At 41.6% G+C, this 27,667-nt stretch overlaps 1 long non-coding RNA gene across 1 annotated transcript in view; it reads left to right on the forward strand.

The window, feature by feature from the left end:
* Nucleotides 1-26,479, forward strand: part of LOC108642019 — a 54,326-nt gene extending 27,847 nt beyond the window's left edge. Inside the window, exons 2-3 of the long non-coding RNA XR_001922409.2 lie at nt 25,064-25,221; nt 26,388-26,479. This is a non-coding gene — a long non-coding RNA (uncharacterized LOC108642019). The remainder of the gene's footprint in view (nt 1-25,063; nt 25,222-26,387) is intronic.
* Nucleotides 26,480-27,667: the final 1,188 nt, after the last annotated feature.

Genomic DNA, 27,667 nt, shown 5'->3' on the forward strand with positions numbered 1-27,667 from the left:
GAAAGCATGTCAGTGACACATTAATATAATTATTAAGGTAAAGAGACCTGGCTAAGGTGGGAGATTGCAAATGTAAATACCCTGATGAGGCTGAATGCTGAGGATCCTCTGGGGATATCAGGTATTTTTGCTTACTTGAGCAAAATCCAAAATAATGCTGTTGGTTTAACAATTAAATAGAATAAAGACTGTGATCTTGGTGTGTAGAAAAAGACCTTTTGGGTACAGGAGAGAAATACATGTCCTCTGAATATTTTCAGCATGTCTCCCTCAGCCCAGTTCAGTTGCCTGTGTGGAATCAGTGATGAGAGTTTGAATTTATACATACAAGTACTCAGAGTGAAGCTCTGAGGAACAGAAAAGGAAGGAGATGAGAAGTAAGTGCATGGAAATGGAAGGAAAATATTGGCACAGTGTCCTCTGAAGGAGCAATGCTGCATTTGCACAACTCTGATGGGAACTTCACCGTATCACTTGGATACCACGTTTAGGAAGCAGCTTTTGTCAACCTTAGGTATGGATTGAGACAGTGAAGGCAGATAAGGCCACTTAGTTAGGTGGAGGATGATCCTTTTTCTTTTCCTATTTATGCTGGCCTGCAGCAAAGTCCCTCAATACGGAATTTGATTTTGATGGTGGCGTTTTGAACCCTCTTTCTATGCTTTTTTTGCTTCAAGAAATAATAAGGTCTAGATAAAGTTGGAATAGCTGCCTGGTAATGAGATCATTATATATAAGTACTGAATTGCTCTCAGGGGGTATAATGATTCCTCAGCCCAGGTAGGCAGCACAGAATTATTTACTATGCACAGTCTGTCTTAGATCTACGTTTACAGTGCTTAAGCACATAAAGCCCTTCAGCATAAAGTTCAAGTAAGAGAATATGCATGAATGGGAATATGTTATTTACAACTTATGAGATGGAATGCACTGGGACTGGTTATTTACTTTTCCTGTGGAATTTTAAAGAATTTTGACAGAAAAGACAAAGAAGTAAGAGAGGAGATGCTAAAGGAAGAAGAACATACCAGAGCTGTCTGACAGCAGCTTCCTTTTGACAACCATCCCCTTTGCACAGCAGCCTGTGGGAATTAACAGGTGGTAATGGCATTGCCTGGGATGGAGGTGTGGTGAGAAGCCTGGTCCCTTCTGCCTCCGGGAGGCAGAAACGCTCAGAGTTGTCCTTGTGCCTGGCCATGGGCTGGGGCACAGGCTGCCCCTTGTGCCATGGGACGTGCACATGGAACCTGGGGACAACCCTGGTTTGGGGATAGACAGGGAACTGGGTTTGATTTCCTGATCTGCTACGCGTTTCTGAAGTGATTTTTGTCTCTACCTTACAAATGGTAAAGAGAGATAGAGACAGACCGATCCTGTGTGCATCCCGCTCCTCGAGTTTACACCTCTGAGATAAAACTATCAAAAGTGCTTCAGAGAGAGTGAGGGCAAGTGCATTAAAGATTATGAGGTGTTGAGATGTGAAGATGAGGGGGATGAGTAAATGCTGCTAACAGGTTCATTGCCTCTTACGTCTATACAGACAGGATAGGGTCGATAAAAGTAACAGGCAGCCCTGGGCTTGTTACCATGGTTATATGCTCTGTCTCCACTGAAATCACCTGAGTTACAGCTACTTTGTAAGTAATAGGGAGTCCTGATGCTGTTCATAATAATGAGAGAAAACACACCCTATCAAAAAAATATGTCAACTGCATGCAGAAAAGCTGCAGGAGAGGCATATTCTGTGGACATACTTGCTTTTAGTGAGCTTATGTAGGTCCGTATGCTGAAGATTACATCCAAGTGTACCTTTGAGTTTCAAAATTTCTAATTATTTTGCTGTGCCAATAGACAAATTTGAGATGTAGCGTTTGATCTCTGTCGCACAGGCTCTGTAGGATGTCCTCTGTGTATTTTCCCTGATGTCTAGGCTTATTATATTTTTACCCTGATTTGATAAAACAAGCTGTCTTTATTAGAACAGAACCATTGCTGGAGAAAATGGATAAAGTATGCATGTAAGTTGCTTTATTTTTTGCAAGCCTTGTCATAGCAGTAAAACAGATGTGTGCCTGGAATAGCAAACTAACAGAAGTACTTGGATGACTGAAGGCGGGAAGGGGAAGACATCTTGAGCTGCCAAACTCCTAGAGCCAGCCCTAGGAACTAAGATCCTGCTGTCACTGTCAATATAAAACTCTTCAGTCTGGCATTTAATGTGCCTTAAGATGAAAAGCTATATTTAAATTAATAATCCTAATTTTTTTTAATGTGTGAAGTAAGTGGATTTTAGGATTCCCATACACCTGCCTGGCGTTATGGATGGCAAATGGATTTGTTTCAGCAAACTCAAAGGATTCATAGGACTTGCTGCTCCTCGAAGAGAGCTTCTGTCAGTCCAAAGAAAGAAATACTACACACACACACACAAAAGAATTGTAGGGACCTGTTTCAGGGGATATGAAACAGGTCCAGTCACTCTGCGCTGCATGAATGGAGGGACTGAAAAACATTACGGAAACCTTTTTAATCCCAGAGAAATGAAAAAGGCCATGGCTTTTTCTTAACAGAACATGAAGGTTTTTATTTCTTCTTTATTCCTTTTTAGGGTCTCTTGGACCTCCTCAATGGGCCTGCTTCAAAGTCTGACAAATGAACTCACCCCTTCTGGCAAAGTCTGGCCTGGGCAGTGACAAATCTGCTTCTCTGCTTCAGTCTCAGCGCCTAAAGCTCTGTCAAAATAAAAACCCGCACCCATGGGATGACAATAGGTTATGAAAACTTCTTTTCTTCTGCCTAACCTGGAAAGCTTTTCAGTGTTAATTAGGCTACTGTAAGGATTAGGAGATGACATTTTGTAAATTGATTGGCACCTGGAAAAGTGGCATCCAAGATGACTGTGGCCTGTACCCGCTGTGCCAAGCCACTACACCCTAGATCTTTTTCTCAGCTGCCATCCCAATGTTGACCCATCTGGAGTAGGAGAGAACTGCCCTGGCTCTGAGGAACAAATGCATCCCATTCTGCTTGTGCACCACTGCCCAAATCTTGGTTTTGCAAAGCAAGAAACTGCATTGTGCTGTCAGCATTTTCTCCTTCTTGCAGCATTATATAAACTTCATAGGCAATTTCCTAAAAAAAATTAGGGTTGCTTACTTTGCTACTCCCTTAATAGCCCTTCCCTTTGATTCTCCTTTCTCTTTGAGAGAGGCCACAGAAAAGCTGCAGTGGTGCCTGCTTGGTTTTTGTTTGTATGTTTATTTGCCTGACATTATCCCAAAATTAATTGCAAGGGAGGTAAATGGTGTGAGGGGAGTTCACTGGGGTTAAATGGTCAAGAGATTTCGGAGTCATGTATTTAACCTGGTGAAGAAACTGAGTTCTCAACATGCAAACAACTGCTTTCCAAGTAAATTAGACACTACTACCTGACCTGTGCTCATTACAGAGTTAAAATGTAGCCTATCATCATTACAGCACTTTTGGGTCCTCTCTCCAGCCACAGTGTTTTAATGAGTCTATTTTGCTATATAATTTATTATCCTCAGGGTTTCTCAAAAGGAATCCATTTCGCTGAGAGAGGGTCATGAGACCTGAAAGAGTTTTGTGCTATTGCTCTCCTTGTTGGTCAATAACTTTTGAACTGTTGACCATCCAGTAATTGGCAAGAAAATGTCTCCCTTTAAACTGTGAGCTAAAAATAGATCAAACTCTCCAGAATCTAAAACTTGAAGGACATATAGAGGAAAAGTGCTTTTTAAATGGAGATATTTATTATTCCACACTTTAAAGCTATTAGGCCTTGCTTCTTTCCTCTTTACTTGCTTTATGGAATTGCCAGCCAGATTACAAAAGAGAGAAATAGTTAAAAAAAATGAAATATAAAAAAATTATTAATCATGGAAAGAATGATATATAAATATACTTGCAGGTACTTTCAGGGAAGTCTAGTAGGATCTTTAAGGCTGTCCTGACTGAAATAAGATTTTAAAGCTGATATGACTTACAATAGCTATAAAAATAATAGAGGAGAAATGTCACTTTTATGAATCCAAGATGGAAGAAGGCTCTTTCCATTGGCATTGCAATCCTACAGGATAGGGTGAAAGAGCAGAAAAATACTGAAACACAGAATAAAAGTATTTTTTTTTTAGGGTAGCAAGTAAAAATGTCTAGAGCCCGGGCTCTAAATTTCCCTTAAAATCCCTGCTCTTACTGAGGTGGAAGCAGATGTGTGACAGCAGTGGATAACTCGCCTCTGCAGGAACCTCCAGTCCTGAGACACTCCAGGAGTCCCTGGGTTTCTTCAGGCATCTGCTTTGATACACAGACACCTGTCTTTGTAAAGAAGGTACTTTGAAGAATTAGCATATGCCATTAATGCCCTGGCTATTAATGTTTGTAAAGTACTCTGTATACTCTGGGTTACGTTCAAAAGTTTAATCATTTAACCAAAACCAAACAGAGCCTGTGCATCTCTACAGTAATCCAAAGTACTGTGTTCTTTTTATGACCTGTTATCACAATATACAATATCACAACATTCATTATATATTAATTCCAAATTGCTCACCTTTTGTCACAAAAAGGCAAGAAATAGAGAAGCACAATATTGCCACACACCACTATGTAACCACAGCTTTATTTTAGGAATGAAGATGTGCAAGTATGTGAACAGACATTAAAGGATACTTAGCTATTCAACTGATTTAATTGGCCAAACCTCTTAAACATTGCAGCAGGAAGAACATCTCTGAACAGAGCAACAACAGTAAAGTGAGCTACGTTAGTTAAATTGAGTATCATAAACAAGGTCATGATCTACTTTAGTAAAGAAGGCATACTATATGTTTTAAAAAGATTTTTTTTCCTAGCCTCCTAGGGCTGTTGGTATGTCCCTATGTAATATTGAACCCATTGTTGCTACACTATGCCTGGCATTCCTTGATGTGGCAAGTTAAACATCATAGCTACTCTCCCATATGCATTAAGAGCAGCTGAAAGCAAGCAAGTAAGTAGTGTAAGCAGCACAAAATGAGTTATTCCAGCTTTCCAGCAGCCAGAGGAGGCCAGCTGTTCACACACCTCTTCAAAGCAGTGAGGACTTGACTCCTCAGCAGCAATTGTGCACCAACTGTATTTTTCAGCAATGAAAGGTCATTTTTCCTCTCAGGAGAAAAAACATGAGAAGTGGGGGGTTCATTCTTAAGGAAAGTGAATGGGATGGCTATAATCTTTAAACATGACTTTATGCCTTGGACCACAGACCAGCAGAAGGAGGCAGTCCCTATAGGGGATTGATTCAAATATACTAGGTGCCTTTCTTCTCCAGAGAGTAGACGTGTGAGATACATGAGAGGACTCAGGACTAAACACTCCTTTCCTTACTGGCAACAGAAGTTAGTGTGAGACAGCAATGAACTGCTATGCCTAAATGCCCTTACTACAAAGTAATAGGGGCATGCCTGACGGCAAAATTACTCCTTCATGTGGTATAAACCCATCAGACTTGGGTAGCTCAGATGCTGGAAACAGGCTATCTGCAGCAATATGGAGCCCTGAGATGGCTAATTTAGTCTGTGCTGCTGTCTTTTAGTCGAATAATTTTTGGCAAGTTAGATGGTTTCATGTGCTGATTCAGCCTCCCAGCAGGGCTTTCAAATTGTATTAGGTTGTAGGCAGGTACACTTGTAGTTCACTTGTGTGTTGGTAAGGTGTTCTCCAAACATACAGGAGCAATGGAGCTTGTTCACACAGTTGTGTGTAAAACAGTGTGGCCAAACTGAATTAATTCTGCCTTCATCAGGTGGCATTAGCTGTGTCACCAGCTCTATCTTTTCTGCAAGTGATGGAGGTATGAAAACTTTGGCACATAAATTTGGCACATGTGACTTGAAAGCAGTTGAAGTCTTTGAAATACCTGACCCTGAATTTTGTCATTAATCTCTTGTTTTGAAAGATCAGCCCTTTTGTATCTTCAGTGACTCTTAATGAAGGCTCATTTTGAGATTTCTGTGTGTTCTAAAACAAAACACTATTTTTTGTTCTTTTAAATAGTTTTTAGTCTTTGTTTGATTCTTAATTTCCTAAAATCCAGTGCCAACAAAGAACAACTTGCATGAATCAAAGGAATGTGCTAAATTAGACTCCAGAGATATGGAGTACAGCACATCAAACCCCATGCAAGAGGTTTCCCACAGTTTGCAATCCAGCAGCTGCTCTGGGCAGAGCTCATTTTCAATAACAAACATGCAGACAGCAGTGTGAAAAGTGAACCCAAACCCAATGACTCAGTAAGTAAAATCCCATTCATCGGTTTACAATCAGAATGAAAAGCAGACAACCTTTTTGCATCATTCAATACCCTGCTGGAGGGCAGTGGATGCTTACAGTGATGAACCTTGTTAAAAATGGAGAGATAACAGAATAATGACTTTTAAGTTTCCAGTGATGACCTATACTTCTAAGTCAGATGCAAGCTGTTAATATAGCAGACATAACCGTAAGTTTTTCTCTATAACACTGCAGTAAATGTAAAACACATAGTTAATGGAAAGTAGCAGTTAATAGGATGATAGTGTCAGTAGAAGACCAAAGCAGAAGGCACAAGTGCAGTCTCTGCACTGATGTCATGGGCTGAATGGAAGCTTCAGAAAAGATTTATCAAGGAGATCATCCCCTTGAGTCATGAGGTTCATGAGGTTCATGGCTTTACCTTGCTTTACAAACTCCTTCCTGAAGGATAGTCTGGGCATGACTGGATGCAATACTAGTCCCAGACTTGGTCACTGGTTTGTGTCTAACAGATTATTTAGGTGTAGTTATGCAACCAGTTATATGGTTTAGTCTTGCAGGATTAAGGAGAACAATCCAAATATATTTATATAGGATGATATAAATGATAAATTTAATGCCCCATCCTCACTGGTACCGCATTCTGTCAGAAAACAGTGTTCTTCACATCCTCAAAATATTTAACTTTCAGACTGATTTATCAGGCCACTCTCAGCTGTCTTCAACACGAAAAGCAGCTGATGCCCCCTTCTCCACCCACCACTGATAACTTTTGCCAATAGAGAGATGTTCTAGCTGTTTTCCTCCCACTTAGGTGCTACACACACCTAGGACGAGTTTTTCTGTGATGCATGGTTATTTATGTAGAAAAGAGCATCATGAAAACCGTGTCTCTATGTGAGTGAATGCAGCTGCATTGGGTCCCATGCTTATCTTTTCACCTGTAGCAGGTGGTGTGTGTGGACCCTGCTTCGCGGACCCTGGCTTCTTCTTAACTGGTGTGTGCACTCGACCAATGAGCTTTGGTTAACACAAGCAGAATTGATAAAGTGCATCAGGCTGTTTCTAGGATGTCTGAGTTTGAATTGTCCTAATTCTCTAGTGACAACGTGAATGAGGGATGATACTCGGAGGAGCCCGTTCTTCACGTGCAGCCACAGCGATCTTCAGAGCAGTCAGGCTGTGAAGACCCACAAGGCACGATGAGCTGTGCTCCTAGCATGGCCCCAGGCACGAGGTGGACTGTCATGGGACGAGGGGCAGAGCTGGAGATGCCCTGCTCCTTCTGTTGCTTTGTAGATCTCAGGATCTTCTGTTAAGCTGTCACAGAAAACCAGGAGGGTGTAACCTCTGGGATGCAGCAGCAATCTGGGAGCAATCCAAAAATATACAGTGTCTCACATTCGACATCAATTCTATTTGGCCTTACATATTGGCTGAAATAATACAGAGATTTAATAAATGTTGCTTTCAAGTTTCACATCCCTTTACTATTTGAAACCTGCCATGCTTGGACAGCAGCATTTCAAAGTTCTGTTTCAAATGTTGTGACAAAAGCAGAGCAAGCTGGCTGACAGGCAGGTTGAAAGACCATAGAGGAAAAAAAAAAGCGGTGAGGCAAGAAGTGCAACAGGCTGCAGAGTTGTCACCTGCAGTGCTTCTAGATCTGTATAGGTATTTTCCAGTCTTTTAGTATTGGCCAAGCCAGCATAAAAGAGCAATAATGAATTCTGCCTGAAGCTACTGGAAGAGCTTGTGCTGAGAGAGTTGCTGAGCAGATGATGTCAGGAGTACCAAGCAGATGTTGGCATATCAGACCAAATCCTGTTTCTTGCTTCAGTGGTTGCAGTCTGGAGGGTCACCTCCACCTGAGCTAAGGGAATACCCACCATTACCCAGCTGGTAGCACCTGAACATATTTTTCCAAGCTCACTCTTATGATGCAAACAAGTTTTATGTCTCTCACTTTAGAATTACATACTGAAGCAGAGAGATGCTGGAAGTCCTGGTCTTATGAAAAAGGTTGCAGTTTTAGTTTTCTTCTAATCCTCAGTCCATTGTAAGAAAGGATAATATATAATCTATAATTTTGTGGGTTTATTTACTCCAAGTTTCTTTTTATTTTGTTCTGCTGTTAATACTTTATTTGGAATTAAACTTCAAATTAACACCACAGTATCTGAGGGAATGCTGTGTCCTCCGTGCTGTCTCAGCAGCTGGTGACAGCATTGCCCCCTGTCCTGTGTCATTACTTTTGAGGCAGATTAAAATGGAAGTGCTGTGGGATGTTGGATGTTGAAAATCGAAATTAAAGTACTTAAATAATCCCAAGGTGTTCAATGGCTTGTACAGGACAGGCAGAAAGATAAGGAGATAGAGTTCTTATAATTTTTACTTCTGGTAATTTATAAATATTTTCTACCTTAAGGAATGATAGAGGATGCTTTTGGTAATGCAACTAACTGGTAATAAGTCAGGATGGCAAGGTAAAAGAGTTTGGGCAGTGTTTTTCCTCCCACCCCCTTTTAAAGTTATAAAAAAAAATTGGTCGTGTTTTTTTCTGTCCAGTTTTTTTTGTTTGTTTGTTTGTTTTCTCCCAATATACTTCAAAGTTGCTGCAGCTGCACATCTGCTCATGGCTGAAATATGAGTTTCTATTTTCTGGTCTTTTCCATTGTTAAGTTTTCCTTCCTAAAGATGGAGAGTTTATTTCCTTCACTGCAGTCCTTTGAGACTGGGTCTGTTCTCAAAGAGTTTTCATTAGCTATTCCTTCCAGTAGCTATTCCTTCTACTGTATCTTTAAAAACAGTCTGATTCTAGGATTCATTTTAGCAGGACTAGCACCTGTTTCATGATTTTATACACTTCTTTTTTTTTTTTTTACCTCTCTTAATCATTAGTTCTTTATCTTATGAAAGTCATTTTTATCTTTTAATTTGCATTGTGGTCATTTCCTCTTTGTGTGTGTGTACACATGCACGTACTGCAAATAGCTTTTCATGCTCTTTACTTTCTTTCCAGCTTGACTATATGGGTGCTGGACATTTCTTGGGAGATGCTGTGCACTGTCAGATCCCAGCTGATGCCGCTGAACCCCATCAGTGACAGTCAGAGCTGTGGGGCACAGAACTTCCCTGGAGACATAGTGCGCCTCGAGTAAGAACTGCTCAGGTTTTAGTACTTTACCAGATCATGTTTCCTTCTTTCCAGAGCTTCCACCCCCTCATTTTGTCATTTAGTGATGTCTGCTTCATTCTGCTTCAGTATTTTCCCTAGCTGGATTTTGTGAGAATAAAAGTAGAAGCAAGGAGCAACAGAAGAAAAGTGTTTCTCAACAGGGACCTGCCCATCTGCTTTTTCAGTGCCGTCTGCCTTCAAATACCTGATTATCTTCCTTCATTAGTCAACACATGGCAAAATTCCCTCACCTCTACCTAGTTCTTACTCTGGGCTTAATCAGAATTCAAGTGAATGTCATTCCAAAAAATCTGTATGCCAGATAACCGTGACAGGGACAGACAGGAATGTTTTGTGCTGCCTTTGGTACTGACTTCTTTGATATTATCCAGCTGCTTCCCTTAGGATTGGTTATCTAATATGAATGGTGAAACTCAACTGAAAAAAGCAAACAGCTTCATTCACAAATGCAGACAGCATAAAATTAGACAGGAACAGAAATTACCTGCTATAGCCTGGCACCCCTGATCGCTGTATCAATTACAGGTCAGCTGACTGTGTGACAGCAGCTGATGTACCCTAAGGAAAATGGGTTGTCTGTGCAATTTTCCATCTTGGTGGCTGGGATGGGGAGCAGCAAACATGGGAGTCTCTGGAGAAAATCCAGGGCAGGCTGTCCTGCTTGTGAGTCTGAGTTCTGCTATTCAGGCACTGAATTTGGAAACCTTTGGGCTACCTGTCCTGTATCTTAGAGGACTTACCCATGAAAAAAGGGAGAATAATCTCTCTGATATGTGAAGTGCTTTGAAGTCTTTTCTGAGCGAGAGTCAGAGCCTTTAGTGCCTTTTCTTGTAATGAGGCTCTGATACTTAAACATGCAGCAGTGAGTCAGAAGAATCAATTTGTTGCTTCTGTGAGGGCGATAATTCATTCTTCCTTATCGAAAAGATCAAGGATGCAGAGGCGACTCTCTGCTTCCAAGTAAACACTCCTTTTATGTTCCTTTAGCACAAATACCTGACAGTAAGCAGGGATGCATAAAAGGAAGTCGTGCTCCAGGCTTTTACCTGAAGAAGGTGTTTTGGGATGGATTAATGGGAAATCACAATACATTATTTATCAGATGATAACTGTGATAATTGTTCTTATTTATCATGCGTCTACCTATGCTCATTCTCCTTTCATTCCTTCAGTCAAGATGCCTCTGGGGATTCACCAGACAAAAAAACAGTCCAAAGGTCATTCCAACAATTTTTACTAGTAATGACATGCTTATTAGCTTCTAATTGAAAAGTGTAATTTACAGACACTTTAAGTAATGCAACTGACCCCTGTCCTCACTGCATAATGTGGAGAGTCCTTGTCTGTCTCATAGCCAGCCACAGAGAACAGCACCCCCTTTCTCCAATCACATCTCCAGAATGAATTAGGAAGAAAGCTCTGTTATCATTACACTTTCCCCATAGCAAGAGTATGCTGTTGATGCATAGATACAATACTATGGAAGCAATGCAAGAGTGATTTGGGCTCAATTCTGCGGCTGCCTCATAGCGCAGCACTTTGCCTATCAGTCAAAAATCTGTCTCCTCATGTTGAGATGCTGTGAAGGTTGTGCTTCCCCTTTTTGTTACCTCTGTATTTATGTTTCTTGTAAGGCATTGCAAAAAATAGAAGCCACCTGCCAAATAACTCTTAGTTGTAGGATTAGAAGAAAAAAAGTGGGATCTATGTAAAATGTCTTCAAAAAAGTAAATATAAAGGTCTGGGACATAACCATGCAAGAAGCCCAAGGCCTCCAGGCAGAGCTCCATAAATTAATGCTGCATTGCCTTGGATGGCTGGATGTTAATACCTCCCACAGATGAAGGCTGTCTGCCTGCTGGGAGATACACCAGAAGCTTTTTTTCTGTGCCTCATCCTCTGCAACAAATGAAATAGCAGACTGAAGGACCACATCCAGTGACCTAAATTTGCTTGTGTCTCGTCAGTCCATTGCCTGTCTCAACCTGGGTGACCCATGAGTCCCTTACAGTGGAGGCATTTTGAAGTTATTTGAATCAGAAAGCATGGAATTGTATCTGCTTGCTGCTGGGTTCACTGTCAGATGCTGGTGATGTGAAACCAGAGCATGACTTGTAACTGTGCTTCAGATCTTGTAAGCTTCCTTCACTAGTCTGCTTGTGTTTTCCTTGGTAGGTATTACTTCAGTGCTATTGTCTGGTGTAATCAAAATTTTTCAGTAACTGAAAAGCTGCAATTTTTAAAAAGGAATGTAACTCGGTGGAGGATCATGTAGAAAATGGAAAATGCACATAATAATTTGTTAAGGTATAAACATTGTCTGGCATTGTCTGCTGAGCAGCTGCATGTAATAGTAGTTGGATATCTTGAGGTTTCACAAAAAATGGATTATTACTGGATAATACGTTATATCATTGAATTGACTCGAGTTCAAGGGAATGCCCTTCTATTTTGTGTCTCTTGAAAAGCTAATGACATTTCTCTGTGAAATAACTGTGTGAGCTGAGCAGGAGTGATGTATTGATGCAAGCTGGAAATATAAGGAGCCCTCTCAAGTGTTGATGTGTTGCTAATGTATTTATTACCCTGCCTCACGTATGGTAGCTAGTCTCTTCTGTCACAGAGGGAACACAAATTCTACATTCTAGGAATTTCTAAGTAGTTTTTTTTGTTGTTTACCTGCTCTTCTGGGTATTCAGAGTGTTCTTTTAAGCTTCTCTTACTCTAATCTCCAAACTCTGCTTGAAGTCCTCAGAGGCCCTCACCAAAAGGTTGTTAAGATTTTAAGCCAACCTGTGTCATCCCAGTGCTAATCAATCTTCCCTCCTCCCAGTGAGTTAGGTAGAGACACATTTTGCTGTAAATGAGTGCTGTTTGATAACTGTAAATTGAAAAAAAAAGAAGGCTCTCTAATGCAAAATTTTTGTTTTACATCTGTGGTTAAACTGTCCTTTGGTGTCTTTTTGCATAATACTGTGGTGGTTTTTTTTCAGGCTCTTCTCCTGGGTAGGATTGTTGGAAGACACGGATTCTTAGATAGGAGTGGTGGTTGCTTTGCACCCATTGAACGGAGAGGGTTGTCCCTTCCCCAGTGTCATTTGCATGTTTTTTTCCCCCATTCCCATTTAATTTACTGAGACAGCAGGTGATGGGGGCTGGCTCTTCTCCTTGTGCTGGGAGTCAGTGCTGCTGAGGTGTCCAGGAGCAGCAGCAACTTGTACCTGACTTTTCTCAGCCTGCCTGAGACAGGGCAAGCAGCCTCACAGAATTTGTGTGGGAAGAGAAAGTGCAGTCAGACGAATCATAGAATAAAATAATTGTTTGGGTTAGAAGGGACCTTAAAGACCATCTAGTTCCAACCTCTCTGCCATGGGCAGGGCTACTTTACACTAGACCAGGTTGCTCAGAGCTCCAACCAACCTGGCCTTGAACCCTTCCAAGGAAGGGACAGCCACAACCTCTCTGGGAAAACCTGTTTTGGTTCCTCACTGTCCTCACAGTTCCGAATTTCTTCCTTGTCCTCTGGTATCTTCCTAATATCTAAACTGGTCTGGAGCCATTCCCCCTTGTCCTATCACTACATGCTGAATGAATGAAGACTTTTCTGGGAGGGACATATTCATCCAGTTACCACATGGCCTCTACTTTCTACCATAAATACCTTTTGATACACTTCAAAAGGACCCTCATCAGAGAAACCTGCATTTGCATTCAAAGTCTTTGTATCAGAGAGCAAGTCTACTGCACAAGTAGGGTAAATCCTGTTGATTCAGCTACTGCATCGCGTGGCTCTGTGCTGTACCATGGGCTGGCAATGCTTTTTGCAAAACCTAGTTCTCATAACAGCAAGAGGCCAATTCCTTTGAAGCTGGTGTAAAAGGGTTAGACTTGCTTCTACTGACTTGTGCTACTGAATTCGGCAGTCCCAGAATTACATTTATGATTGGGACTTGCTTTAAAATGGTGTTACATCATGTTTGACTTTACTGTAGGTATATGAGAAGAATTGCTAAGAACAGGAACTGTCTTATATGCATTTTATTAGTGCAGTAAGCCAGAAGAAAATGTAAATTTACTGTATAATAAGAATTGCAGCGAGAGAGAACCTCCTGAGAAATTATCTTCTGCTGTATAGTCTTGGTAAATTGGGACTATATTTGATGATTAGACATAGTTTGGTGGAGACACTGACGGAAAACAAGAGGAAGAATGTGTCCTAATTTGCCATTAGATATTGCCAAATAAAGCAAAGTTGAAACAAACTTCCTATCAGCACTATTCTGCCAGTTGGGATGAGGAAGGTTTTCTTTCTTTTAAACATTGTGTGCATTCAGGCCAAATAATGAAGATGAGAGGTGGTCTCCAGTTATAAATGGGAAAAATGATCTCATGCTGACTTGTATGCAAGTGGATTTATGCTTTTTTTGCTGGTGCAATCTACCAACATAACTATCAAAGTAGTGAAAGCTAAATCTAGCTAAAGTTCCTGTCACTTCAGCCATCCTCAAGGAAGACGACGAACACTTCAGCTGCCTTCAGCTTTGTCATAAGGAGCGATCACTGTATGTGCATTTTTGTTGCATGTTTGGCTGAAAAACCACTGATTTCTCAGTGGGATCTGTAGAACTATGCAGTGTATAACCTGTTTGTAGAAACAGGTTTCCATGCTTGTCACAGTGACATGACATTAATGTATGCTCTCTTTTGCAGTGTATTTATGCCAAAAATCATCTTAAAACTAAATTGATTCTTTTTGGATGTGCTCAGTACTAACTAGTAGTACAACAAAGGAACAAATTACTTTTAAGTGTCAGATAGCTTTAAGTTTTCTATGGTGGTGTAAAGTTTTTCTAGTTTTGGCAATGCTTGATATGAGATGCTTGCTTTGCTATCTCAGGAAGTTGGTGCATGTAGCAGAAGAGCATCAAAATTGCTGAAAGTTGGTGACACCACAGGTTACGGTGTCTTTCAACACGAATCTCCAACAATTACTAACATGACGGGAAAAGGACCAGTGAAAAGTGTACCTTCCTCTTGTGACCACAACAATGATGAGAAATAGTGAGAAAATACAAGAAACACTAAATATTTGCTTCTGCACAAAATGCACGTCAGAACATATAAGGGAATCATGGGGATGTATGTGTTGAATAACCAAATTTAGACATGTCTGGCTTACAGTATTGAAGTTCCATTATTGCTTTCATAGCTCATGATGTTATTTCTCTGCTTTTCTCTACTTTTAGAAGTTATAAAAAGTGGTAACTGTTTGGCCCATGCCCTGCAAGCCAAAACTGCCTGTGTTAGGGGAAATTTTCTTGTTTCCTGCAAAGTTAAACTGGACTTACTAAAGAAAACAATGAGGTCATACATATTGTGTGTCCTTTCTGCCAAACTGTTTTCATTGGTCTCTGGATATATGTTGGCTGTAAGGGAAATCAATGGCACAGAGAGGCCAGTCAGCCACCATCACTGGCAGGCATTTCTAGTCAGAACTCAATTCTACATCTTCCAGAGTGAAAAAAGTTTCTACTATACCCAAAATAGGATGAAGCCTGGGAATAAAACCTGCCTGTATTGAGATCATGGAAGGAATATAAGGGCAGATATCATGCCTCGCTGGTATTGGGCTGAGTCTTGGCCCTGTAAGTATCAGCACTGCATTGACAGCACAGGCTTTTGCTGTGAAATATATTTGTCTACATGCTTCCATATAAGCTAAGTCTCTTCTGTGATGTGGTCTTTTCTCCTACCTAGTCCTTGCATACATAAACTGCCTTTGGCTTTGACACCACCAGCAGCACAAGTTAATCATATTCCAAAAAGTTTTCCCTTCCCTGTGATGTTTCACTTCAGAGCAAGATTTGGAGACTCATATGGCAATGTGCACAGTTTCAGGGAAAGAACAGGGAAAATCAGGACAGACTGGCAAGTGACCCAGCTAACCTCTCTCCCTCTACACAGCACTGACTTTTTCTTCAATAAAGTCTTCTTCAAAGCAATCTCAATTTTTCATCACAGAGATTTCCAGTGCACTCCCTGTGGGTTTTATATAAATCTCACTGTTCTTTTTCATTTTTTTTTTCCTTTCACACCCTCCACACCCGAGTACTTGTGTTGCCATTTCTTTAAATCTTTTATCCTCAGGTTGGTACCAATGGCAATATGGATCACCTATCACCACCTCCAAATACTGCACAGAGTCTTCACCTGTTCTCACCCTGCAGTGATTCCAGCCACAATAGTGATGAAAGAAATTTGAAAGGAACAGCAAGGCAGTCCTGAATCAGGCTCAGTGCATTCCCCTTTTTTTTACAGCTTATTGCTTTCTGGATGTTTCTTTTGACCAGTCATCAATCATTGTGGAAGTAACTCTGAAGTGATTCCTGAAATATCTATTCCTCTGCTAAAAGTTAACAATAGTGCATATATTATAGGAAAAGAAAGGCACCTGAGTCTAGTTTTCTTTTCTCTCGCTTTTTTTTTAAGTAAAACCTTTTCCTCAGCAGGACCCCACTAGTTAAACCTCTGTGTGTGTAATGAGATGTATGCAGTCTGTGAGAGAAGACTTCCATGGAATGGCAGAGGAGAGAAAAGAAGGACACATCTCCCAAAACAAAAAATAATACCACCTTGAAGTTTCCTTTCAATCTCCAAATCTTACTTTGGTGAGCAGTTTTTTAAAGAACACTAAACTTTGAAAGCCCAACGAGCTCACAAAGGTAGATCATTGCCTGGCTAATGAAACAGCCTCTCAAGCCTCATATATAACCTTCAAAAAGTAAAAGAAGTGTAAGGAGCTCTGTGTAGCCCAGCTTGTGCTTTTCAGGGGCTCAGCTCATGGTGTGGAAGGGTGTTGGTGCCTCTGTGTTACCGTCCACCCTTACATAGAGGGATGGTGCTGTAGGACACTGTAGTAATTTGAGTTACCTTATATTTCTGTCAGGAGGTGCTGCAAGCCTAGGTTTTCATTTAAACACTTCACCCTCTGTTGGAGCTGCATTCAGCTCTTATGGGGTGGGAGTTAAAAGTGAGTAAAAATAACTTTTTTTTTTTTAACCTTGTTTCTGCTCATGTAAGGCTCTTCCTAGAGCTTTGATTTTTCTCATTTCCTTATCTAGGGTTATTTCCATTTTAAGGGCTTTTACCTTTGGATGTGAATAACCATTGTCATTTAGTGGCAAGCTGTGGATCTTTCTCCCTTCTTTGATTAACCTGGTCCATTGATCAGAATAATTTTTGGGAAACTCTGCAAGCTTTTGGGACAGATTGGAGTTTAAGATGTTAGCATGAGTTGATTAACTTGAATAAAAGAGTCCTAGCAGGATTGATGAAATCTTTGGCTGCAGCACATTCATTGTACATCATGACAGTTCGTACATCATGACATTTATTCTTGTCCATCAACTCCATGCTTTATAGACAACTTGCAAATGAAGAAGTTTACTTGTCACTACCAGAAAGAAAGGTGATGGAAATAAGTCTGAATGAGTCAGACTTCAGTAGACATTTTCAGCAGAAGCCATGAAGTTCAACAACCAGCTCTGAGCTATGAAGTTAGAAAATCTGTTGGGGTTTTTTTTTGAATGCTGAAGGAACAGCCATCCCTTCTTAGCTTCTGGATTTACACCAGAAATTAGTTTGACTCTAGGGGGTTCACTTAGCCCTGAGTTTAGAAGAGGTCGCTCTCAGTGGATTGCCAGAGCACAGAAACGTCCCAAAGAGCCAGAACCAACTTATCTGTTAAGAAGTTGCAAAGTTTTGTATTTCTTAGAAATCTCAGGCTACACAATTTTGTTGTTGGGAAGTGTTTATATGGGTTCCTCCAATGTGCTTGTCAGAGTGGTCCTTCAGACCACATAGGTTGTGCTGTGGTGTTGTGTGTGAAATACTGCCTTACTCTGTGTCATGGTTTGAGATAGCCCCAAAATCCAATTTCCTAGCTCCATTCCCCCCTCCCACATCTCAACCTAATGTGAGATGGGTTTTTCCAGACAAAACACACCAGACTCAAAGTGGGGGAAAGGGAATATATTACAATGACTGTACAAATAAATACCATATCACATTATACACATGATCACAAACTATCTCTACCATGACATATGTATTTACAGTGGATCAGATCTCTTCTCCCCTCCAAATAAAAGTCCAGGAGGGAAAGAAGGACAGATCCCTTCCAGTCTCTGAACAGCAGCATCTTCTGAGGCAGCAGTCTGTCTTCTTCACATTGATGCAGCAGCTTTGGCTGGCTTTCTGCCAGCATCCACGAGGGAGGTATTCAAGCCTCTCTCGGCCCCATCGCCTCCAACCGAGGGGTCTTCTGTGGGCTTCGTAACCCCAGACAAGGTCGTATCACCACGTCATATCACGAAGACACAGGGGGGTCTTCGTGACGGTCTGGTATCTCCAGGAGACTCAGCTCCTTGCAGGGCCTCTGTGCCCTGTCTCTCAGGCTGCCACCGTGGCAGCAGTGCAAGGGGGGGAGCCAAGGTCAACTCCCCCCGCATTCCTCTGGCCGTCCCGGTCCAGCTCCGGGACGCTCTGAGCTTCTCAGCTCCTCTCTCTCTCCGGTGCTGCATGTCTAAAACTCTTCTCCTTAATAGGAGTCCATCTCCCTCTTCTCCAAGAGGGTCTCAAAGGAGTTTTGGGGGGCTGGTACAGTCTTACCCCCAGAACTCTGTCTCTCAGCTGCTGGCTCTCTTTTTTCCCGGCTCTCCTTCCAGGAGTCCTTTCTCTGGTGCTGCATGTTGCTTCTGCTGCTCCTTCAGTTCAGGTGTTATCTATCCTGGCTCTCTGCCACCGTTTCTCTGGTCAGTGCCGGCTGCTGCTCTGCGCCCATGGAGAAAACATCTCCCGGCATAACTACAGGCACCTAGCCCAGCTTTATGCTGTTCCAGGTCCCCGCAGGCCCCCACCCTGGGGCTGGGAGGCCCCAGAGGGCCCAAGGGGCTCAGAGCCCCTTCCTCGTGGCTCACAACATGGCCACCTCTCCTACAACAACCCAACTACAACTCTTCTCTTCCGGTGAGCTTGTGATATGTTTACATTTCTGCAGGAGCGCCCATTGGGCAGAACTTCAAAACTTCCAGGGGTTTCCACCCCTTGGGGTCTACCACTTAATTTAGCCTCTGGGGGAAAACAAGATTCAAACCACGACACTCTGCTAGTACTTCAGTGTAAAGCAACTCAAGTTTATAATAGATCTGATAACAAAATGAGCAGAAGGGTATGTTTGATTCTGGCTTTGTTTCAAACCTGAAAATCACACCCAATGCTATCACCATTACTCACCTGTCACTCTGCCTTTAGAAAGAGGTCAAGCAAGTAAAACCCCAAGAGGGATGCCTGGCCCCTCCTTGGTGCAGGAGGCTGAGATTGGATTGACTGGGCTTGTTTGGTCTAGAGGAGAGAAGACAGAAAGAGGATACACAGTGTGATAGTTTCCAAATAGGGAGAGAGAAAGAAAAGTGTTCGCTTAGCAAAACCCAAAGACAGGAAGAAAATGAGTTTAAATTCCAATAGGTTAAATTTGGATAAAATATTGAGAAGGCTTTTTCAAAGGCACTGGAAAATACTGTTTGTGTGTGCCATGAACTCTTCCATGCTGGAGACCGCAAGCAAGAGTTTTGAGACGCATCTGCGGAGAGTAGCAGAGACACTGAGGAGTCCTCCTTGGTGTAGGAGGCTGGAATAGATGAGTCTCTTCCAGTCCTGTGGCTCTGTGACTAACAGACACCCCTGTAGTATGAGGAGCAGTGAGCCTGGAGCAGGCTTCCTTTGCTGAAATGGGGCAAAAGGTGCTGGCTGGGCTTTGAGTTTTGTTCCTTCTTATCTGAATCAGGTTGCTGATGGTGTGTATTTCCTGCATTACTGAGGATTGACAGGAAAGGACTGATACAAGAGAGCCTTAACTGAGTTCTTTTTAGTTACATGCAAAAAAGTCTTTTGACCTTATTACGTATTGCACTACATGTGCCTCACATTTTAGTAGTTTTACATTAATGTGATGCCCCTAGGCTGTGTTATAAAAACATTGTTTAGAAAAAAATTTAGATGGTCTATATTTTTTATTTGCACAATCCCAGACACCAACGATTAGATAAGTGTGATTTCTTGCTTAAAAGTGATAAGCCATGGAAGATAACTGCAGGCATTTCTGGAAACTCTTGAATGGCAGTGCCATATGCTGGCCTCACATTGGAACTAAATTTCCTTGCCACATTTTGCAGATTATTTGGGGTGAATAGCCATAGGAAATCAGTAAATTACTATCACAGGTTTACTTTAGCAAGAGTAGTCTGGGAGCTATCCTATTGCCTCAGGGAGGCGGTGAACTGGTTGCACTTTCCAGTCCTGTTTTCTGTGCTTACCTGATGGTACTTGGTTTTGTGTAGGTCCAGGCTCACCACTAAATCCTCACATTGGACATGGCTCATGGGAGAGGGATGGTCAGGCAGGGTAAAGTCTTGAATGTCTTCCTCTGCTTCTCTGTGCCACCAGTCTGAGGCAGGTGTAATTTCCTGGTGTAATTGCAGCTCACCCCATCTCTACATCCATCAGCGTCTGCTGATATGTTTTTGTTTAGGAACTGGGCAGAAGAGATTGAGATGTTTGTGCATTTGGCCCTGTGGGATGACCTCAAAAGAATCATTACTCGGTTTCAAGATGCTGAGTGTCAGGATTGGATGTGATTTTTTTAGGTTGCTAGCACTGAACATTTATTTGTGGTTCTGGCATTTAACCCCCACCCCCATATTAGTAATTTTGTTCCTGCTTTTCCTGCATTTCTGCTGTTTGCTTATTTCCCTGTTTGCTTATTACAGGGAAGCTCAGTAGCTTCTTGCAGTGTACTGCCTTGATTAGTTAAAGATTTGGTTGTTTTAAAGGTAACTCTTTTTTACAATGTTCTTTTTCTTCAATAATGCATCCACGTAATACAGATGTAAGTATTGATTGGTTGAGTTTTTAAGGCTGAGAGAACAGAATTAACTTCGTTCTCTAATTGAACTGTTGACCTCATACAGTAGCTCATCAGTAGGCAAAGCCATTTCTCCTGTGCTTTCCAACAGAAATAAGTCAGGATTTCTATTTGCACTCATAGTCTGAGCACCAACTTTACCACTGCCATAAACAGGGCTTAGTATCCTCAGTGGAGCAATGTTTGCCAGATGTTAATCCAGTGGAGAACATCCTCTGTACTATGTTCTCAGCAGCACACATCTTGTGGATTGCTGCCTTTTTTCCTTGTCCCTCACTCTAAATAAGAGATGATTTTAAATCTGTGCAGAAGATTGAGTCTTTGCTCTGGGCACAGTGGGCGATCGTGCCATTTGTAGGACAAGTCTTTCCCAGGCTTGAACAGCTTGGGAGCTGCCTACTGGAAAGACAAACCTTCCTTACAGGATGTTGCTACATTTGGATAAGCACAGAGGGCTGAACTCGTAAGACCATAAGGTTGATGAAAACTGCTTTTTGTCCATACGTGTTTAAACGCAAATTTGTTTGAATAGAAGTTGAGTTTTGTTTTAGATTACATTTTTACCAAGGTCATCAGGTTTTACTGAGTGGTTTGTGGAAGGTCAGCAGAGGGAGGTATTGCTGGTTTTCTATTTGTGAAGTGATTAGAGACAAAGCATATGTTGCTGTATTAAATAAACAAAATAATTAAAAGAAATAAAATTAAAACTTCACCTCTACTGATCATTTTGCCAGCAGGTCTTTTACATTGCCTCTGCAAAAATTTTTTGTCAACAGTACTTTCTGCATTGTGCTTCTTTCAATGTCTGAAGGGCTATCCTACATGAAGAGGAAAAGCAGAGTTGTTTCTTTCCGTGCAGGAAATATTCAATATTCAGGAATTTTCAAGAGCTGTAATATTTTTCTGTAAATGAGGGGGCAGTTGTTTCCTGTAATAAAGTATCTTTTTTTTTTTCCAGTCAGCTTAATAGTAAGTGACAAGAGAGAAGCACCTGAAGAGATCAGTCCATTGGTCTGCGGGTTTCTAAGATGAAGTTGTCCCTAAGATGTAATTTGGTTTTGGAGACGTTTCTTTTCAGTGACTACAGACAGAACTCAGATTGCTGATTAACAGTAAGCGCCTTCATTTATAAGGTTAGTATCAGTTGGATAAACCCAACTATATGAAAGTTCTCCCTTCTGAGAAAGTGAAAATAAACAAAAGCATTTCATTCAACTTTCTATGAAAACAGTGAGCTCTGAGCAAAATCCAAGTGTAAGCATTGTTTGTAAAGGTATTTGTTCTGGAACTATTTTACAATTCCTCATTTTGCAGCTTAATATAATCTTTCCTTGGAGCAAAATGTGAGAGAGGGCTTGGGAAATCTGAGTCATCATGAGGACAGGAAATGATCACGTAGGTCTTTTTAAAATGAAACACTGAAGTGACACATGGGGAGGGACACAATTCTATGTTTTGGATATTATATATGCTAGTGATGGAAAATGACTTCTACTTCAAATGCAAAACTCCCCTGTTTTTCTTTCACAGTGCCTTTAACAGAAGCATTTCAGCCTGCCTTATGGCTGAGACACTTGTGACTGGAATCAAAGTGCAATGGTGTGCAGCTTGTTTTAAGGCATAAAAAGCAGGCATGTGTGACTGTCTTGTAAATTGAAGAGTATGCAGGGAAAGAGTGAGGTGAGGCAGCGTTCACCTGGGTGAAAATGAAAAATTCTGTGTGTTGTAGGTCTGAATGCTTTGTTTGCGTCTCCTTCTTGGTCTGTGTCCTCAGAAAAGCACGATGGCTTTAGAAAGTGCTATACATCACCTTGCCAGCCTCTCTTAATGAAGGAACTTGTCTGTGAGCTCATATGGGTCAGTTTTGATGCTGTAAGTCACCAAGCAGGGCACTCTGAGTGGTTCAGACATCGTGCTGAAGGCTAAATGAGAGAGAATCCCCAGAGGAGCAGTTCATGTGTAGGAACCTTTAGGATTATGGAGAAAACCATCACTGCTCTGTGATCTGCCATAAATGCGACAATCCAGGCTAGCAGTTCTTCCCAGCTTTCATCCTTTTGTGAGACTCTTCCTTGCTCAGCAAAGACACTGTGCCCATGGCACATGAAAATATAAGTGTCATCAGAATGCTCTGTGGTCATTGTTTATGTGGCAAACCCATCAGAATCCGTGTCCACGATAAATGTGAACCACACACAGTTAAAGAAACAAAAGAAGAAGAAATGCCAGCACCTGGGCAGCCTGATGCTCGGCCTTTGTGGATGGAGCTGAGGGATGTGGGTCATCCTGTTTCACATAATTGCATAAACAAACTTCATAAGTTCCTCCTCAAACATGTCCTCTGAAGGCAGTGGGTGAGTGACGCATTGAATGGTAGTAAGCATACCTCTTTCCACCTATTTCTCCTTTTTTCTTTTTGGGTAATGAGTAGTGGTTTTGTCAGCTGCCTGCCTTGTGTTCATCACTGTCAGGGCTGACAGTGTAACAGATAACTGAATGGATTCAAGGCCACCCAGGGAATGGCGCCTGACAGGAGCTCATTCATCACTTCCATTTTGGAGTTCTCTAAGGAAGAGCTGGAATCAAAGAAGTAATCAAGGCTCACAGAGCTACATGAGTGTTTGGGAGGAGTGCTCTGCATTGCAAACAAACTGAGATGTCAAATCTGTTTTGTAAATGAAGTGCTTTTCTGGAGAAAGTGTGAGTATAACTGTCACTGTAAGTGTATTCTCTGTAATATACTTCTACTGTGACTGCCTAGGGCCACAGCCCAGCTTCCACATAAAAAATTGCAGTTGAGAGCAGAGGATAAAAAAGTGCATTTTAAAATGTGGTTCAACCATAATAGTTTATTTAATCAGCCTCTCTATCTTCAGTTCTGGTCTGGGCATTCGGGTTTCATTCATCCCACATAATTGTCCCAGAAACTGTGACGCTGGTGAGGTCCAGGCACATGCTACACTTTGCTATGGGCTGTGTGGACTTCATGACAAATAAGAGAGTCTGCCCTTAAGACAAAAGTATCCTGTTAATATCACAGAATCACAGGTAGGGTTGGAAGGGACTTCTGGAGATCACGTAGTCCAACCTCCCTTCCAAGACAGGGTCACCTAAAGCAGGTTAAACAGGAACATGTCCAGGTGTTTTTTGAATGTCTCCAGAGAGGGAGACTCCACAGCCTCCCAGGGCAGACTAGTTCCAGTGCTCTGCCATTGTCAATGTAAAGAAGTTCTTTGTGTTGAGGAGGAAACTGTGTTTTAGTTTGTGGCCATTACCCCTTTTCCTGTCTCTGGGCACCACTGAAAGGAGTCTAGGCTCTTGACACCTGCCTTTGAGATATTGTATTCATATATACTGATGAGATTCCCCTCTTGGTCTTCTCTTCTGTAGACTAAACAGGTCTAGCTCCTTCAGTCTCTCCTCATACGAGAGATACTTCAGTCTCCTAATCATCTTTGTGACCCTCTGTTGGCCACTCTCCAGTAGCTCCTTTTCTTTCTTGAACTGTGAAGACCAGAACTGAACACAATACTCCAGAGATGGTCTCACCAGGGCCGAGTAGAGGTTTCCTCATTAGGTTTCTTTCTGCCCAATTCTCCAGCCTACCAAGGTCCCACTGAACGGCAGCAAAGCCTGTTGTGCTCTGCCATTCAACCAGTTCTTCGTCCATCTCACAGTCCACCCCTCTAACCCACATTTCCTGAGCTTACTTATGAGGGTCACAGTGTCAAAAGCCTTGGTGATTTTAGTTTAGACAACATGCACTACTCTCCCTTCATCAGCCCATCCTGCCATGTCATCATAGAAGGCTATCAGACTGGCCATGCACTTCTCCTTGGTGAATCCATGCTGACTACTCCTGATGACCTTCTTTTCTTTTACATGGTTGGTGATGAACTCTAAAATGATCTGTTCCATCACCTTTCTAGAGATGGAGGTGAGGCTGACTGACTGGTATTTTCCCATGTCCTCCTTCTTGCCCTTTTTGAAGATGGGAGCAACACTGGCTTTTCTCCAGTGATCGGGCAGCTCTCCCATTGTCTGTGATTTTTCAAAGATGATGGAGAGTGACTTAGGAACAACATTTGCCAGCACCCTCAGCACCTGTGGGAGCATCCCATCAGGGCCCATGGATATATGGGTGTTAAGTCTATGTAGCTAATCTCTAATTCAACCCTCTATGACCAAGGGGAAGTCATCCTTTCTCCAGCTTTCTTTTCTTACTTCAGGGTCTGGGATTCCTTAGGGCTTTGCTCGGTATGAACTGGAGGGAGCACCAAGCTCTCTATTGACAATGAGCAAGGGGTGCTTTGGATGCTGAGGATAAAGGTTGATGGTCAGGTTAAAGAAAGGAAAAGTGCAGCAAAGAGTACCCAAGAGTACTTGAGTGCATGCAGTTCCACCTTGCCAGCTAAGAAACAACCTGAGGGGTCCTGCAACCTCAGCTAGGTTCTCACGCAAAAGGGTTAACGGTACAGCAGCACAAAGACCATTGGTGTCATGAGGTCTGAACAGGCAAAATTAATATGGTGTTAATGATGTTATGCATATCACAGCTATCTGCAAGTTTTCCTTCGTGTTTCTTTTAGGAGTGGCACCTCTAAGGGAATGGTGGAAGGACACTTCGGTTTCAGGGCACGCTGCTGACCAGACATCCTCCAGCACCCTACCTCTTTCTTAGAGGTAAAATCACCCAGCTTTACTAACTCTGACATCACAAAAACTTCATTAGTCATCTGGTGAGAAGGTAAGAAGATTTAACACGTAGAATAGGAATTGTGGTCAACTGAAGAAGCACTTGCAAAATTCAGGCTCGTTTGGGCTCCTCTCTAAAAGTAGAGAGTATTTTGTAATTTAGGACCATCTTTTGGTTACAAATGTATTTATTACAGGCAGGATAACTTATTCAGGAAGTTTCTATGGCACAGTGGAAGTCTGTCAAAGAGCATCACTGCAAACTCATGGCTTAACGTGAGGAAAAATGAATGACAAAGAAATATTGTGACAAATGAGGGTCTAAGAGGAAAAAAATGGGTATGAAAAAATGAGGAAGGAGGAAGAATGTTGGAGAGCAATATTTGATCTTGCAGTGAATAACTCGGGAGCTTCTGTGATCACTTTGTTAAAAGGAAGAGTTCTGTGTGGACCAGCTGCTATAGAGTGATGGAGCTGTAGACAAGGACAGTGAAGCCATTAAGGCAAACCATACAATCACAGTGAACTGCTATATCCTATTCAATTAACTGATCAGAGGCACAGGAAGAAAATACTAATTTGCAGTTATGATGCAATAAAAATCTTGTAATGTGTAGGTGCAACATTTTATCTGCAATATGTACCCCAGGTTTCATTTGCCATGTCTTTTTGATTGAATTACTTTGCCACAGAACTATTAAGAAATATGTATATTTGATTTTATTCAACAGAATCACAGAATGGTTTAGGTTAGAAGGGAACTTAAACACCATGTAGTTCCAACCCCTCCTGCTGTGGGCAGGGACATCTTTCACTGGACAAGGTTGCTCAGAGCTCCATCCAACCTGGCCTGGAACACTTCCAGGGATGGAACACTCTCAGTTTCTCTGGGCAATCTGTTCCAGTGCCTTACAACCCTCACAATGAAGAATTTCTTCCTAATATCCTATCTAAACCCATTCTCTCTCATGCTTGGCCCTTGAGATGTACACAAAATATGTCAAGGCATGCAAATCAAGTCACAATGAAGACAGTAGAATTAAATGTTAGAATCTGACTTTAACTTGCAGAGAGATATCTGGGTGTGCATGACTTGCCTTATAGAATTTAAACCAATAGAAAGATGTTTCACAACATAAGGCGTTGTGAATTGGGGAGGGACTGCTCTGAGATTACATAGAAAAGGGATTAAAACAGAATCTTTTTTAATTCTTGCAGAATAAATAGAGCTAGACACAGAAGCAAAACCCAGAAGCAGCAAGCTGTCAGTTTTCATCAGCTTGTTACTGATCTGCCTTTGATGTTTCTGGTAAGTGGAATAGGAGAGGGAAAAGATAATAGTTTATTGGGGTTCAGCTGTGAAAAAATAATTATGAAAGAGCAGCCCTAAAAGTAAGTAACCAGAAGAAAATCCTTTTGATAAACTATTTTACAAATGATCTACAAAATAGTAACAAATGGTAGCAGCTGAAGTAGATATTGTCAGATGGGGAATACATTTGTCCACCCTCCCTGGAATCCTGGAATCATCAAAAAAATTCCTCTGTTTGAAGCTGAAGAAACAACTTTAAATCATAAATAGTTGTAAATATTGTATTTCTGCTATAACTAACACATTTTTCTGATAAAGTGGATGAAATTTGCCTCTTTTCAGAAGTATGTCTGATAAAACCAGGCTTAGCTGAAGCAGGAAGCTCTTTTAGGCGGTAATTGCCTTTGTGGACATCAGAAGAAATCTCCCCTCTCTCACCTCAGTGGTGGTGTGCTTTTGCTTCCTATAGGCACTGTTGTGCAGCAAGAGAACAGTCATTTCAGCTGGTGTGATTTAAAGCCAGCTGAGAAAAGGATCAGGGAGGCTGATGCCAGGCTCCCTGGCATCCCATCAGGGAGAATGGAACAGTTTAGCAAGAGAAAGTGAAGTGTCATTTATGGAGAAAATAGAGAAGGAAGAGAGGACAGGTTTATAAAAATTTTTATTATTGAAAAAAGTAAAATGTCCTAATAGTGGTGGGATATCACACTCAGTAGAAGAAAAGGGAGACTAAGCATGTTACAATGCCATGACCTTGGGGGGTTCCACGTGTAAAAGGCAATACCCACATCCTCCACGGCTAAGGACCACTGGGGACATTTTTGTCCCTAAAGATGATTATTGCTTTATAAAGAGGGATCCCCCTACATTTTTGTTCCCCAGCAGGCATGTTGGGGTGGTGATATGCTGCTTGACTTGAGAACAGCCATTGATGCATCTTCCTATTGTAACCTAACTTCAAATAATTACGAAAATGCTCATTTTCTCATGCAGCCATTTAGAGCTGGACCCCAGGTCCAAATGAAGTCTGTGGGACACTCTCCATCAACATCAGTGGCTTTTCCATGAAAGCTTCACCTTTGTAGCTCTACCTTTCTCTATTTGAATGATTTTCTTTATTCAGAGTACATTCAACTCATTTACCCTTTGTCTTTCTAGGATGCAACTAAGGTCAGCCAGTACTGAA

Source organism: Manacus vitellinus, unplaced genomic scaffold (assembly GCF_001715985.3).
Source record: "Manacus vitellinus isolate BGI_N305 unplaced genomic scaffold, ASM171598v3 scaffold_0_pilon, whole genome shotgun sequence".
In the NCBI taxonomy this organism is placed as follows: domain Eukaryota; kingdom Metazoa; phylum Chordata; class Aves; order Passeriformes; family Pipridae; genus Manacus; species Manacus vitellinus.